We start from the raw sequence: 12,637 nt of genomic DNA, 5'->3' as shown, positions 1-12,637 counted from the left end.
ATTCTTTCAAGAGCCAACATATTTAACATTCTTAAACAACAACTTCAAAAGACATATGCACTGTTCAAGCATTCATTCAGAAAATAAGAAGCATTGTCACCACATCAATATAATTAAACTAAGTTCAAGGATAAATTCGAAACTCATGTACTTCTTGTTCTTTTGAATTAAAATATTTTTCATTTAAGAGAGGTGATGGATTCATAGGACATTTATAACTTTAAGACACAGTTACTAACTACTAATGATCATGTAATGAAGACACAAACATAGATAAGCACACAACATAGAAAACAAAAAACAGAAGAAATAAGAACAAGGAATGAATCCACCTTAGTGATGGTGGCGTTTCCTTCTTGAGGAAGCAATGATGTCCTTGAGCTCTTCTATGTCTCTTCCTTGTCTTTGTTGCTCCTCCCTCATTGCTTTTTGATCTTCTCTTATTTCATGGAGCATGATGGAGTGCTCTTGATGTTCCACCCTTAATTGTCCAATATTGGAACTCAATTCTCCTAGGGAGGTGTTGATTTGCTCCCAATAGTTTTGTGGAGGAAAGTGCATTTGAGGCATCTCCGGGATCTCATGGTGATGAGCTTCTTGCGCCTCTTGAGCTCCATGAATGGGCTCTCTTGCTTGCTCCATCTTTTTCTTAGTGATGGGCTTCTCTTCCTTAATAGGAGTGTCTCCTTCTATGAAAGCTCCAGCTGAGTAACATAGATGGCAGATAAGATGAGGAAAAGCTAGCCTTGCCATCGGGGATGACTTTTCGGCTATTTTGTAGATTTCATTAGAGATGACTTCATGAACTTCTATTTCCTTTCCAATCATGATGCTATGAATCATGATGGCCCGATCCACAGTGACTTCAGATCGGTTGCTAGTGGGAATGATTGAGCATTGAATGAACTCCAACCATCCTCTAGCCACAGGCTTGAGGTCCAATCTTCTTAGTTGAACCGGCTTGCCCTTGGAGTCAATCTTCCATTGAGCTCCTTCCACACATATGTCCATAAGGACTTGGTCCAACCTTTGATTAAAGTTGACCCTTCTAGTGTAGGGGCGTTCATCTCCTTGCATCATGGGCAAGTTGAACCCCAACCTCACATTTTCCGGACTAAAATCTAAGTATTTCCCCCGAACCATTGTAACATAGTTCTTTGAATCCGGGTTCTTACTTTGATCATGGTTCTTGGTGATCCATGCATTGGCATAGAACTCTTGAACCATTAGGATGCCGACTTGTTGGATGGGGTTTGTTAGAACGTCTCAACCTCTTCTTTGAATTTCATGTCGGATCTCCGGATACTCATTTCTTTTGAGTTTGAAAGGGACCTCAGGGATCACCTTCTTCTTGGCCACAACATCATAGAAGTGGTCTTGGCCAAAATTTTTAATATGAATTCCAGGAATCTTGCATTCTTAGTCTAAAGCTTCAGTCCAGGAATTAGACATGGCTCACTAGCCAGCCAAACTTTCAATGAAAGCTCCGGTCCAAAACACTAGATATGGCCAATGGCCAGCCAAGCTTCAGCAAACATAGATACTTCTCATGTATACAACAGCTGATATTTCATCCAACTTCATATACTTATGAGTGGAAGCCTCAGTCCAAAAGAATTTAGACATGGCTTTACAGCCAGCCAGGCTTCACATGCTTCATGAAACACTAGAATTCATTCTTTAAAAATTTTGAATAACAAATATTTTTTTTTTGAAAACAAAGGAGAAAATTTTGAAAGATTTTTGAAAAATTTTTGAAAATAAAACAAAAAGAAAATTACCTAATCTGAGCAACAAGATGAACCGTCAGTTGTCCAAACTCGAACAATCCCCGGCAACGGCGCCAAAAACTTGGTGCGCAGAAATTGTGATTACACCTTAATTATGTAAAATTCATCGCTCTTTCTTTCCCTGGTAATGGCGCCAAAAAACATGATGCCAATACCATGGTTCACAACTTCGCACAACTAACCAGCAAGTGCACTGGGTCGTCCAAGTAATACCTTACGTGAGTAAGGGTCGAATCCCACGGCGATTGTTGGTATGAAGCAAGCTATGATCACCTTGTAAATCTCAGTCAGGCAGATATAAATTGATAATGGTGTTTTTGAAAACAATTAATAAAACAGGGATAGAAATACTTATGTAAATCATTGGTGAGAATTTCAAATAAGCGAATAGAGATGCTTTCGTTCCTCTGAACCTCTACTTTCCTGCTATCTTCATCCAATCAGTCTTACTCCTTTCCATGACTGGCTTTATGTGATACATCACCACTGTCAATGGCTACTTTTGGTGTTCTCTCGGGAAAATGGTCCAAATGCCCTGTCACGGCACGGCTAATCGTTTGGAGGCATCACCCTTGTCAATGGTTTCATCTTATCCTCTCAGTGAAAATGGTCAACGCACCCTGTCACAGCACGGCTATTCATCTGTCGGTTCTCGATCCTGCTGGAATAGGATTTACTATCCTTTTGCGTCTGTCACTACGCCCGGCAATCGCGAGTTTGAAGCTCGTCACAGTCATTCAATCATTGAATCCTACTCGGAATACCACAGACAAGGTTTAGACCTTCCGGATTCTCTTGAATGCCGCCATCATTCTAGCTTACACCACGAAGATTTCGATTAAGAGATCTAAGAGATACTCATTCAATCTAATGTAGAACGGAAGTGGTTGTCAGGCACGCGTTCATAGGGAATGATGATGATTCACGTTCATCACATTCAGGTTGAAGTGCGAATGAATATCTTAGAAGCGAAATAAGATGAATTGAATAGAAAACAGTAGTACTTTGCATTAATCTTTGAGGAACAGCAGAGCTCCACACCTTAATCTTTGGAGTGTAGAAACTCTACCGTTAAAATTACATAAGTGAAAGGTCCAGGCATGGCCGAATGGCCAGCCCCTCTGATCTAAGAACTAGGCGTCCAAAGATGATCAAAGGATCAAAAGATAATCCAAAGATGGTTCAAAAGATATCTAATACAATAGTGAAATGTCCTATTTATAATAAACTAGCTACTAGGGTTTACAGATGTAAGTAATTGATGCATAAATCCACTTCCGGGGCCCACTTGGTGTGTTCTTGGGCTGAGCTTTGAGTGTTGCACGTGTAGAGGTCCTCCTTGGAGTTGAACGCCAGCTTTTGTGCCAGTTTGGGCGTTCAACTCTAGTTTTGGCTCCTTTTCTGGCGCTGGACGCCAGATTTGGGCAGAAAGCTGGCGTTAAACGCCAGATTGCGTCATCTATTCTTGGCCAAAGTATGGACTATTATCCATTGATGGAAAACCCTGGATGTCTACTTTCCAACACAATTGGAAGCGTGCCATTTCGAGTTCTGTAGCTTCAGAAAATCCACTTTGAGTGCAAGGAGGTCAGAATCCAACAGCATCAGCAGTCCTTCTTCAACCTCTGAATCTGATTTTTGCTCAAGTCCCTCAATTTCAGCCAGAAAATACCTGAAATCACAGAAAAATACACAAACTCATAGTAAAGTCTAGAAATGTGAATTTAACATAAAAACTAATGAAAACATCCCTAAAAGTAACTAGATCCTACTAAAAACATACTAAAAACAATGCCAAAAAGCGTATAAATTATCCGCTCATCAGCTAGCAACTCGCCATTGAAGAGGTTTAATGTGATTCTAAATGAAGTCTTTGGTGGAACACCAAACTTAGAATTACATACTCACTCTTGGATTATTTTGGTGTGCAACACCAAACTTAGCTCCTCACAATACAGGAAAAACTACTTGTACCCTTTATTGAGATGATCAGGAAAAGGAAACTACCTTAGGTTGGGTTGCCTCCCAACGAAGGGCTCTTTTAGCGTCGCTAGCTCGACGATTTCTCCACCAGTTGAGATGATATTTCATTTTGGGGCTTTCCCCCATGTTGCCTTTGTCCGTTCACAGTGAAAGTCCTCTTTGAACTTTCCTCCATGATTTCTATGTGTCCATATGGTGAGACTTTTGTGACAAGAAAGGGTCCTGACCACCTTGATTTGAGTTTCCCAGGAAAAAGTCTCAATTTGGAGTTGTAGAGGAGAACTTGCTGTCCTCTTTCGAAGCTTCTGGGTGTCAGATTGAGGTCATGTCTTCTCTTCGCCTTTTGCCTTATAGATCTTGGCATTTTCATAGGCTTGAGATCTAAACTCCTCCATTTCCTGCAGCTGCAAGTCCCTTTTTTCACCAGCAGCAATGCTATCAAAGTTTAGTAGCTTGAGAGCCCAGAAGGCTTTGTGTTCCAGCTCCCATGGTAAATGACAGGCCTTTCCATACACCAGTTGGTATGGGGACATCCTGATTAGTGTTTTGAATGCCGTTCTGTATGACCAAAGAGCATCATCTTGCTTCTTCGACCAGTCATTTCTTGATGCTCTTACAGTCTTCTCCAGAATCCTTTCTAACTCTCTGTTAGATATCTCAATCTGCCCACTTGTTTGGGGGTGGTAGGGCGTGGCAACCTTGTGTTTTACCCCGTATCGTAGGAGAAGAGCTTCTAGTGGTCTATTACAAAAATGGCTCCCTCCATCACTGATGAGCGCTCGTGGGACTCCGAACCGGCTAAAGAAATTATTTCTGAGGAAGTTTATGATCACCTTGTTATCATTTGTTGGTGTTGCAATAGCTTCTACCTACTTGGAAACGTAATCCACTGCTACCAAGATATACTTGTTTGAATATGAGGTTGGGAATGGTCCCATGAAATCGATTCCCCACACATCAAACAGCTCCAGTTCTAAGATGAAATTCTGTGACATCTCATTTCTTTTGGGTAGGTTTCCAGCTCTTTGGCATTCATTGCAGTTCTTTGCTAGTTCTTTGGCATCCTTGAAAAGGGTGGGCCAAAAGAATCTATTTTGTAACACCTTGGCTGTAGTTCTTTCCGGTCCAAAATGGCCTCTATAGCACGAGTCGTGACAGTTCCACAGGACCTCTCGTCCCTCTTTTTTTGAGACACATCTTCTTAGGATTCCATCTGAACACTTCTTGAAGAGATATGGCTCATCCCAGACAAAATATTTTGCGTCATTGATGAGCTTTCTTTTTTGATGTTTGTTGATCTCTGGAGGTAAAGCCCCAGTTGCCTTGAAATTGGCAATGTCTGCAAACCAGGGTGCTTTATGAACCATCATTAGCTGCTCATCTGGGAAGCACTCATTCACACTGGCATCATGTGTTCCACCTTTGTCATGAGGGATTCTGGATAGGTGATCGGCTACCTTGTTCTCTACTCCTTTCTTGTCTCTGATCTCAATGTTGAATTCCTGCAATAACAAAATCCATCTCATCAGTCTTGGTTTTGATTCCGGCTTGGCAAATAAATATTTAAGTGCTGTGTGATCTGTGAAAACGATCACTTTGGCACCAATGAGGTATGATCTAAACTTGTCAAATGCAAAAACTATTGCCAGCAACTCCTTTTCAGTAGTAGTATAATTTCTTTGAGTGTCATTGAGGACTTTGCTGGCATAGTATATCACATGGACCAAGTTATCTTTCCTCTATCCTAACACTTCCCCAACTGCAAAATTAGATGCATCGCACATCAGTTCAAATGGTAAGTTCCAATTAGGTGGGAAAATGATAGGGGCAGAGGAAAGCCTCTTTTTCAAGTTTTCGAATGCTAGCATGCACATTTCATGAAAGACAAATGGTGTATCAGATACAAGGAGATTGCTTAAGGGCTTGGCTATCTTTGAAAAATCTTTAATAAACCTTCTGTAAAAGCCAACATGCCCTAAAAAGCTCCTAATTGCCTTGACATCACTTGGTGGGGGTAATTTTTCAATGAGTTCCACCTTAGCTCTGTCTACCTCAATGCCTTGGTTAGAAACCTTATGGCCAAGGACTATTCCTTCTGTCACCATAAAGTGACATTTCTCCCAATTCAAGACCAGGTTGGTTTCTTGACATCTTTTTAACACCAGGGCAAGGTGATTTAGGTAATTAGGGAAGGAATCCCCGAATACTGAAAAGTTATCCATAAAGACTTCAATGAATTTTTCTATCATATCTGAGAAGATAGAAAGCATGCAGCGTTGAAACGTTGCAGGAGCATTACATAGCCCAAATGGCATGTGCCTGTATGCAAACACTCCATATGGGCAAGTAAATGACGTTTTCTCCTGGTCTCTCAGATCAACCACTATTTGGTTATATCCTGAGTACCCATCTAGAAAACAGTAATAGGCGTGTCCTGCAAGTCTTTCCAACATCTGATCCATGAAGAGGAGCGGGAAGTGATCTTTTCTTGTAGCTTCATTGAGTTTTCTGTAGTCAATGCACATCCTCCATCCTATGACCGTTCTTGTAGCGATGAGTTTGTTCCTCTCATTGGGTACTACAGTGATTCCTCCTTTCTTGGGGACCACTTGGACCGGGCTGACCCATGGACTATCCGAAATTGGGTAGATTATCCCTCCTTGCCATAGCTTCATGACTTCCTTCTGTACTACTTCCTTCATAACTGGATTTAGCCTCCTTTGGGGTTGGATGGATGGTTTGGCATCATCTTCCAGCAGTATCTTATGCATGCATATGGTCAAACTGATTCCCTTCAAGTCAGCGAGGGTCCATCCAATGGCATCCTTATGTTTTTGTAATACTTGGAGTAGTTCATCTTCTTGTTCTTGGCTGAGGGCTGAGTTTATGATCACTGTGTAACTTTCATTCTCTCTTAAATATGCATATTTGAGAGTGGACGGCAATGCTTTGAGTTCAAGTTTGGGTGCTTCTTTTCTTTCCTTCTCCTCCTCTGGTGTGCCCTGAACATGAACCTCCGCTGTTGCAGCCTCTTCGCTTGATGCTGATTCCTCTTCTGTTAACCCCTCAAGTCCTTCTTCTTCCAAAATCTCTTGTACTACATCTTCCAGTGAATCCAACCTCATACATTCTCCCAATGGTTCTTGTGGGTAGCTCATGGCCATGAACACATTGAATGTCATCTTCTCATTGTGTAATCTCAGAGTAAGTTCACCTTTTTGGACATCAATGATAGCTCCAACAATGGCCAAGAATGGTCTTCCCAGGATGATGGAGGCCTTGGCTTCCTCCTTCATGTCCAACACTACAAAATCTGCTGGGAAGATAAAATCTCCTACCTTCACCAGCAAGTCTTCTACTATGCCATGGGGAAACTTGAATGATCGGTCTACCAGTTGTAGGGCCATTTTTGTTGGCTTGGCCTCCTTAATCCTCATTTTTCTCATCATAGTTACAGACATCAGTTTTATGCTGGCTCCTAAATCACATAGGGCCTTTTCCACTGTGATTTCCTCTATAATATAAGGAATCTAGAAGCTTCCAGGATCCTTCAATTTCTGGGGTAGTTTGTGCTGAATGATGGCACTACATTCTTCGGTTAGTATCACAGTTTCGTTGCTCTTCCAGCTTCTCTTCTTGGTCATTAATTCATTCAAGAACATGGCATAGAGCGGCATTTGCTCTATTGCTTCAGCAAAGGGTATGTTAATCTGTAGTTTCTTGAAGATTTCCAAAAATCTTGAGAATTGGTTGTCATCCCCCTTCTTTTTCAATTGCTGAGGGTATGGAGCTTTTCGAACGTCTGGCTTCACCATTTCTCCTTTTTGCTGTGCATTGGGAGTGGGAACTTGGAATTCATCTCGTTCCTCTTCCCCTTCATTTGAGTTCTTCTCTTGTGGTTTCTTGGAAGTTTCCTTCAATTCCTTCCCGCTTCTGAGGGTGATAGCCTGACATTCCTCCCTTGGATTTGACTCAGCGTTGCTACACAGGTCATAGCTGGGAACTTGCTTAAATAGGTAGCCAATTTGTGTCTCAAGTTTCTTGATGGCAGCATCTTGATTCTGCATATTAGACCGCACTTTCTCTCGGAACATTTTACTGTCTTGAACTTCTTTGCATATACGTTCAAGTAGAGTTTCAATCCTTGAAAGTCTATCTTTGGATGATGGTGAGTTGAGATTGGAGGGATGAGAAGGGCCATTTGGTTTTGATATGGATGTTGAGAGGTGTTGTTAGGTGGGTGCTGATATGATCTCTGTGTGGAATGTTGGTGAGCTGCATTGTTGTTGGAGTTGTGACGTCTCTGATCTTGGCCTTGATCTTGTTGATTTCCCCACCCAAAGTTTGGGTGGTTCCTCCAACCAGGATTATAAGTTTTGGAGTATGGATCACGGGTCTGCCTAGGTGAATTCCCAATGTAGTTGGCTTGTTCCTAATCACCCTCTGCCTCTGTATTCACTCCTTCTTGAGCTGCTGATGAGGTGGTGATTACTACTACTTGATTCCTTTCCATCTTCTTGGTAAGGTCAGCCAGCTGCTTGGTGATCATCTTGTTTTGAGCCAGCAGTGCATCCACGTTGTTTAGCTCCATCACTCCTCTAGTGTTGCCTCTTTCAGAAGCATAGAAGTAATCATTCTCAGCTACAGTCTCAATGACATCTATGGCTTCTTCAATGGTCTTCTTCTTGTTCAGAGATCCCCCAGATGAGTGGTCTACTACCTTCTTTGATTCATAAGAAAGACCTTCATAGAAAATGTGTAACTGCACCCATTCATTGAACATATCTGGCGGGCACCTTCTTGTCAAGTCCTTAAACCTCTCCCATGCTTCATAGAGAGTTTTACCATCTTGTTGCCTGAAGGTTTGTACCTCAGCTCTCAACCTGTTGATTCTTTGAGGAGGATAGAATCTCACCAAGAATTTGTTCACCACATCTTCCCAGGTTGTTAAGCTCTCCTTCGGGAAAGATTCCATCCATTTAGATGCTTTGTCCTTGAGTGAAAAGGGGAACAAAAGCAATCTATAGGTGTCAGGATGAACACCATTAGACTTCACAGTATCACATATCCTCAGGAAGGTGGTTAGATGTTGATTGGGGTCTTCTTGGACACTTCCTCCAAATGAACAGTTGTTCTGAACAAGGGTGATGAGCTGTGGCTTTAGTTCAAAGTTATTGGCATGTATGGTTGGCTTTTGGATGCTACTTCCACAGTTACCTGGGTTTGGGTTTATATAAGAGCCTAAAACTCTTCTCTCTTGTCCAGCATGATGCACTGGACCTTCTCTACCATGGTTGTGAGCCTCTTCTTCATGATGGTTTTTCATATTCTCATCCATGTCTGGTTCAAAATACTCCTCCTCTTCCTGAGTACTAACGATTCTCTTTTCTATTGCTTCCCTCCTTAGTCTAAGGAAGGTCCTCTCAGGTTTAGAATCAAAGGAAGTTGAAGCCTCGCTTCTTCTACCTGTCATACAAACAACAAGGCACAAGTAAGAGGGAGACAAATGCAGGAAGTATTCTTGTCAGTAATGCTGTTAGTGTGAGTGATGGAATATATCAAACAGTTAGTGGGTTAGTGAGCTGAATTGTAACAAATAAGAGAACACCACAAATGGGTAAGGGGTAAAGGAAAGAAAATAACTAAAACTGAAAGTAAATCTCTCAAACAGAAATTAAATCAAACAAAAGAAAAATGCTCAATCTAGTTATCCACCAATTTAATCATTGTTGATACAAAATCAATCCCCGGCAACGGTGCCATAAACTTGATGCACGGAAACTTGTCTCTCAATAAATTTCCCTCAGCAAGTATACCGAATTGTCATCAAGTAAAAACTCACAATAGAGTGAGGTCGAATCCCACAGGGATTAATTGGTCAAGCAACTTTAATCAGAGGAATGTTCTAGTTGAGCTACGCAGAAATTGAGTTGATGTTTGCAGAAACATAAATGGCGAGAAAGTAAATAACAGAAAGTGTAAATGCTGGAAATAAAGAGCAAAATGTAAATGGTGGAAAGTAAATTGCAGAATCTTAAATGGAGATTTGGGGAAATGAACATAAAAGTAAATGGCAGAAAGTAAAAAGAATGGTAAGATCAGAAATGAGGGATTCGTTGGGCTCAGGAGATGTTGTATTCTCCAGATCAAATTCATTCTCATCTCTTCCTCAATCAATGCATTCATTGATCTCCTTGACAATCTTAAGTGATTGGATTCCAATTCCTTGGCAACCCAATCTCTCAAATCTTGATCAATAGCCAATTCCTTGGTCTAATTGCTCATGAGAAGATATGAAGTATGGTCACTGATTATACCACATGTATTCCCAAATCAAAGTGTTAGTAGGATTATATGTCACTATATCCATCCAAACCCCAATTCGGTCCAACATGAGAAAGCATTTCTAGCATGATCTCTTCATTCCTCTTCCAAGGTTCCGAAGAGATCCAAGTATGAATAGCTTCTTTTCCAAGACAACTACCCAATTGGATGAAGATTGAAAGCTTTCTAGAAAAATCAAGAGAAAGAAAGAAGAAGATTAATGATAATTATTATTGATCCATCAAATTACAACAGAGCTCCCTAACCCAATGAAAGGGGTTTAGTTGTTCATAGCTCTGAAAACTCCAACTTGAAAGTGCAGGGAAAGTAAAATATACAGAGTGTAGTTCTCCAATATGCCCAAAAGCTCCTTTACTAGTTCAAAACTACTCCTATATATACTACTCTTCTGATCTTCTAGTTGGCTTCTTCAAGTCTTGGATATGGGCCTTTAGATCTTTAGTTGAAGCAGTTACAATCTTCAGTGGGCTCAGCTTTGCTTGCAGAGAAAGTGTGAGTTAGGCATGGACGTTATTTAGGACGTTAGTGGTGTTAACGTTAAGTGAAAGTGTGGGTTCGAGAACGTTAGTGACGATCACCTTTTTCACTAACGTTCCAAGCCAAAATTGATTCACGTTAACTTCAACGTTAGTGGCACTAACGTGACCACTAATGTTGCCTCTTGGTCCTTCGCAAAGGTTATCGGCATTCACCTTTTCCAATAACGTTGCTTATTGCCCCTTTTCCCCACGTTAGAGTTCACGTTAATATAGCTAATGTGACCTTTAACGTGGACTTGCCGATTCTTCAAGAGCGTTAGTGACACTTACCTTTGTCACTAACGCTCCAAACACCCCTCCTTCCCACGTTAGAGTTCACTTTAATTAGATTAACGTGACCACTAACGTGGTGGTGATTGCCATCTCCAATGTTAGTAAAAAAGGTGAGTGTCACTAACGTTGGTCCATCAATTCCTCTTCCACGTTAGCTTCCACGTTAACGTAATTAACGTGGCAATAACATGGGCAATAGTGGCTTAATAGTGGCTTAATCCAACGTTAGTGACAAAGGTGAGTGTCACTAACGTTGGCAATTCCTTGTCCCTTCCACGTTAGAGTTCACGTTAATGTAATTAACGTGACTCTTAACGTGGCCAAGTGTGCCCCTTTTTCCAACGTTAGTGGTATTCACTTTTACCACTAACGTTGAAGCTTCACTTCTCTTCCACGTTAGCTTCGACGTTAACGTAATTAACGTGGCAACTAACGTGGACTATAGTGGCTTTCGAAGGCGTTATTGGCGATCACTTTTCTCATTAACGTTGCAAGGTAGCTCCCATTCCACGTTAGTGGTCACGTTAATTAGACTAACGTGGCTACTAACGTGGTTCTTCCTTGCTTCCTTTGTCCTAAAATAAAGCAATTAAAGTGCATCAAAGCTCTATTCCAAGTCATGAGATCATGCATTATCCAATTTATCATTAAATTCATGCATAATTATCATAAAATCATGTAAAGTTCACAATATTTGCTTGAATCAAGATGTAAGTGAATATCTACCCAAAACTTGCTTATTTGCTTAAGAAAATGCATGAAACTACCCTAAAACAGTAAAGAAAAGATCAGTGAAACTGTCCAAAATGCCCTGGCATCAATGATGACATGTCATCACAACACCAAACTTAAACCATGCTTGTCCCCAAGCAAGAAAAGAATCTTGTAATAAAAATTGACAATCCAAGGTAAGAAGAATAGAAACTCAAGGTTCATGGTTGGCTAGTTTTCTATGTATGCTACAATCACAAAAGAAATATAAATGATTGATGCTTCTATCTAGCTTAATTTATGAAATCTTTTCCTTATATTTCTTCCTTGAAATAAGCTTTTGATTTTCTTATTAGCTTCTCCTTTTGGGTGTTTTGCCCCATGAGTTGATAACAAAACTACGACTCTAAATGCTTTGTTTTCAAGTATTACCACTTGATACACAAGCACCACAAGCTCATTTGTTTCTTTTCTTTATTCTCTAATCATTGATGCTCAGAGCCTTGAGCTTTGAGGGAGTGCAATTGCACTTGAGCCTAGCCTTGACTCTAAGTGTTTTGTTTTCAAGCTTCTTGCTTGATACATCAACACCACAAGTACTTAACAAATGAATTGTCATTGGTACTCAGAGCCTTCAGCTTTCTCCTTCTTTCCCTTTTGCTTTTATTATTGTAACTGTATTTGCTTTTTCAAGGTTTTCATGATTTCCAAAGATTTCACAAAATGTCATAGATGAAAACTTCAATTAAATAAAATCTAATGCAATTGAGCAACAATTAACCATACTAGCCTTCCAATACTTGTATGCACATGATAAATCCTTCTTTAATGACCCTATTTGTTTATGATCATGATACTTTATTGCTTTTGAATTCACAAAACTCAAGTTGGTAGTCATAATGTCACAGCAACATGTTACAAATCAAGATTCAGGCTATGCTTATTCATACCACACATGTATACAGAGAAGATAAAGACAATCATGAAATTTAAAGT

This window comes from Arachis ipaensis, chromosome B9 (genome assembly GCF_059453495.1).
Source record: "Arachis ipaensis isolate K30076 ecotype BB chromosome B9, ASM5945349v1, whole genome shotgun sequence".
Classification (NCBI taxonomy): Eukaryota; Viridiplantae; Streptophyta; class Magnoliopsida; order Fabales; family Fabaceae; genus Arachis; species Arachis ipaensis.
Note: the sequence above shows the minus strand (reverse complement) of the source record.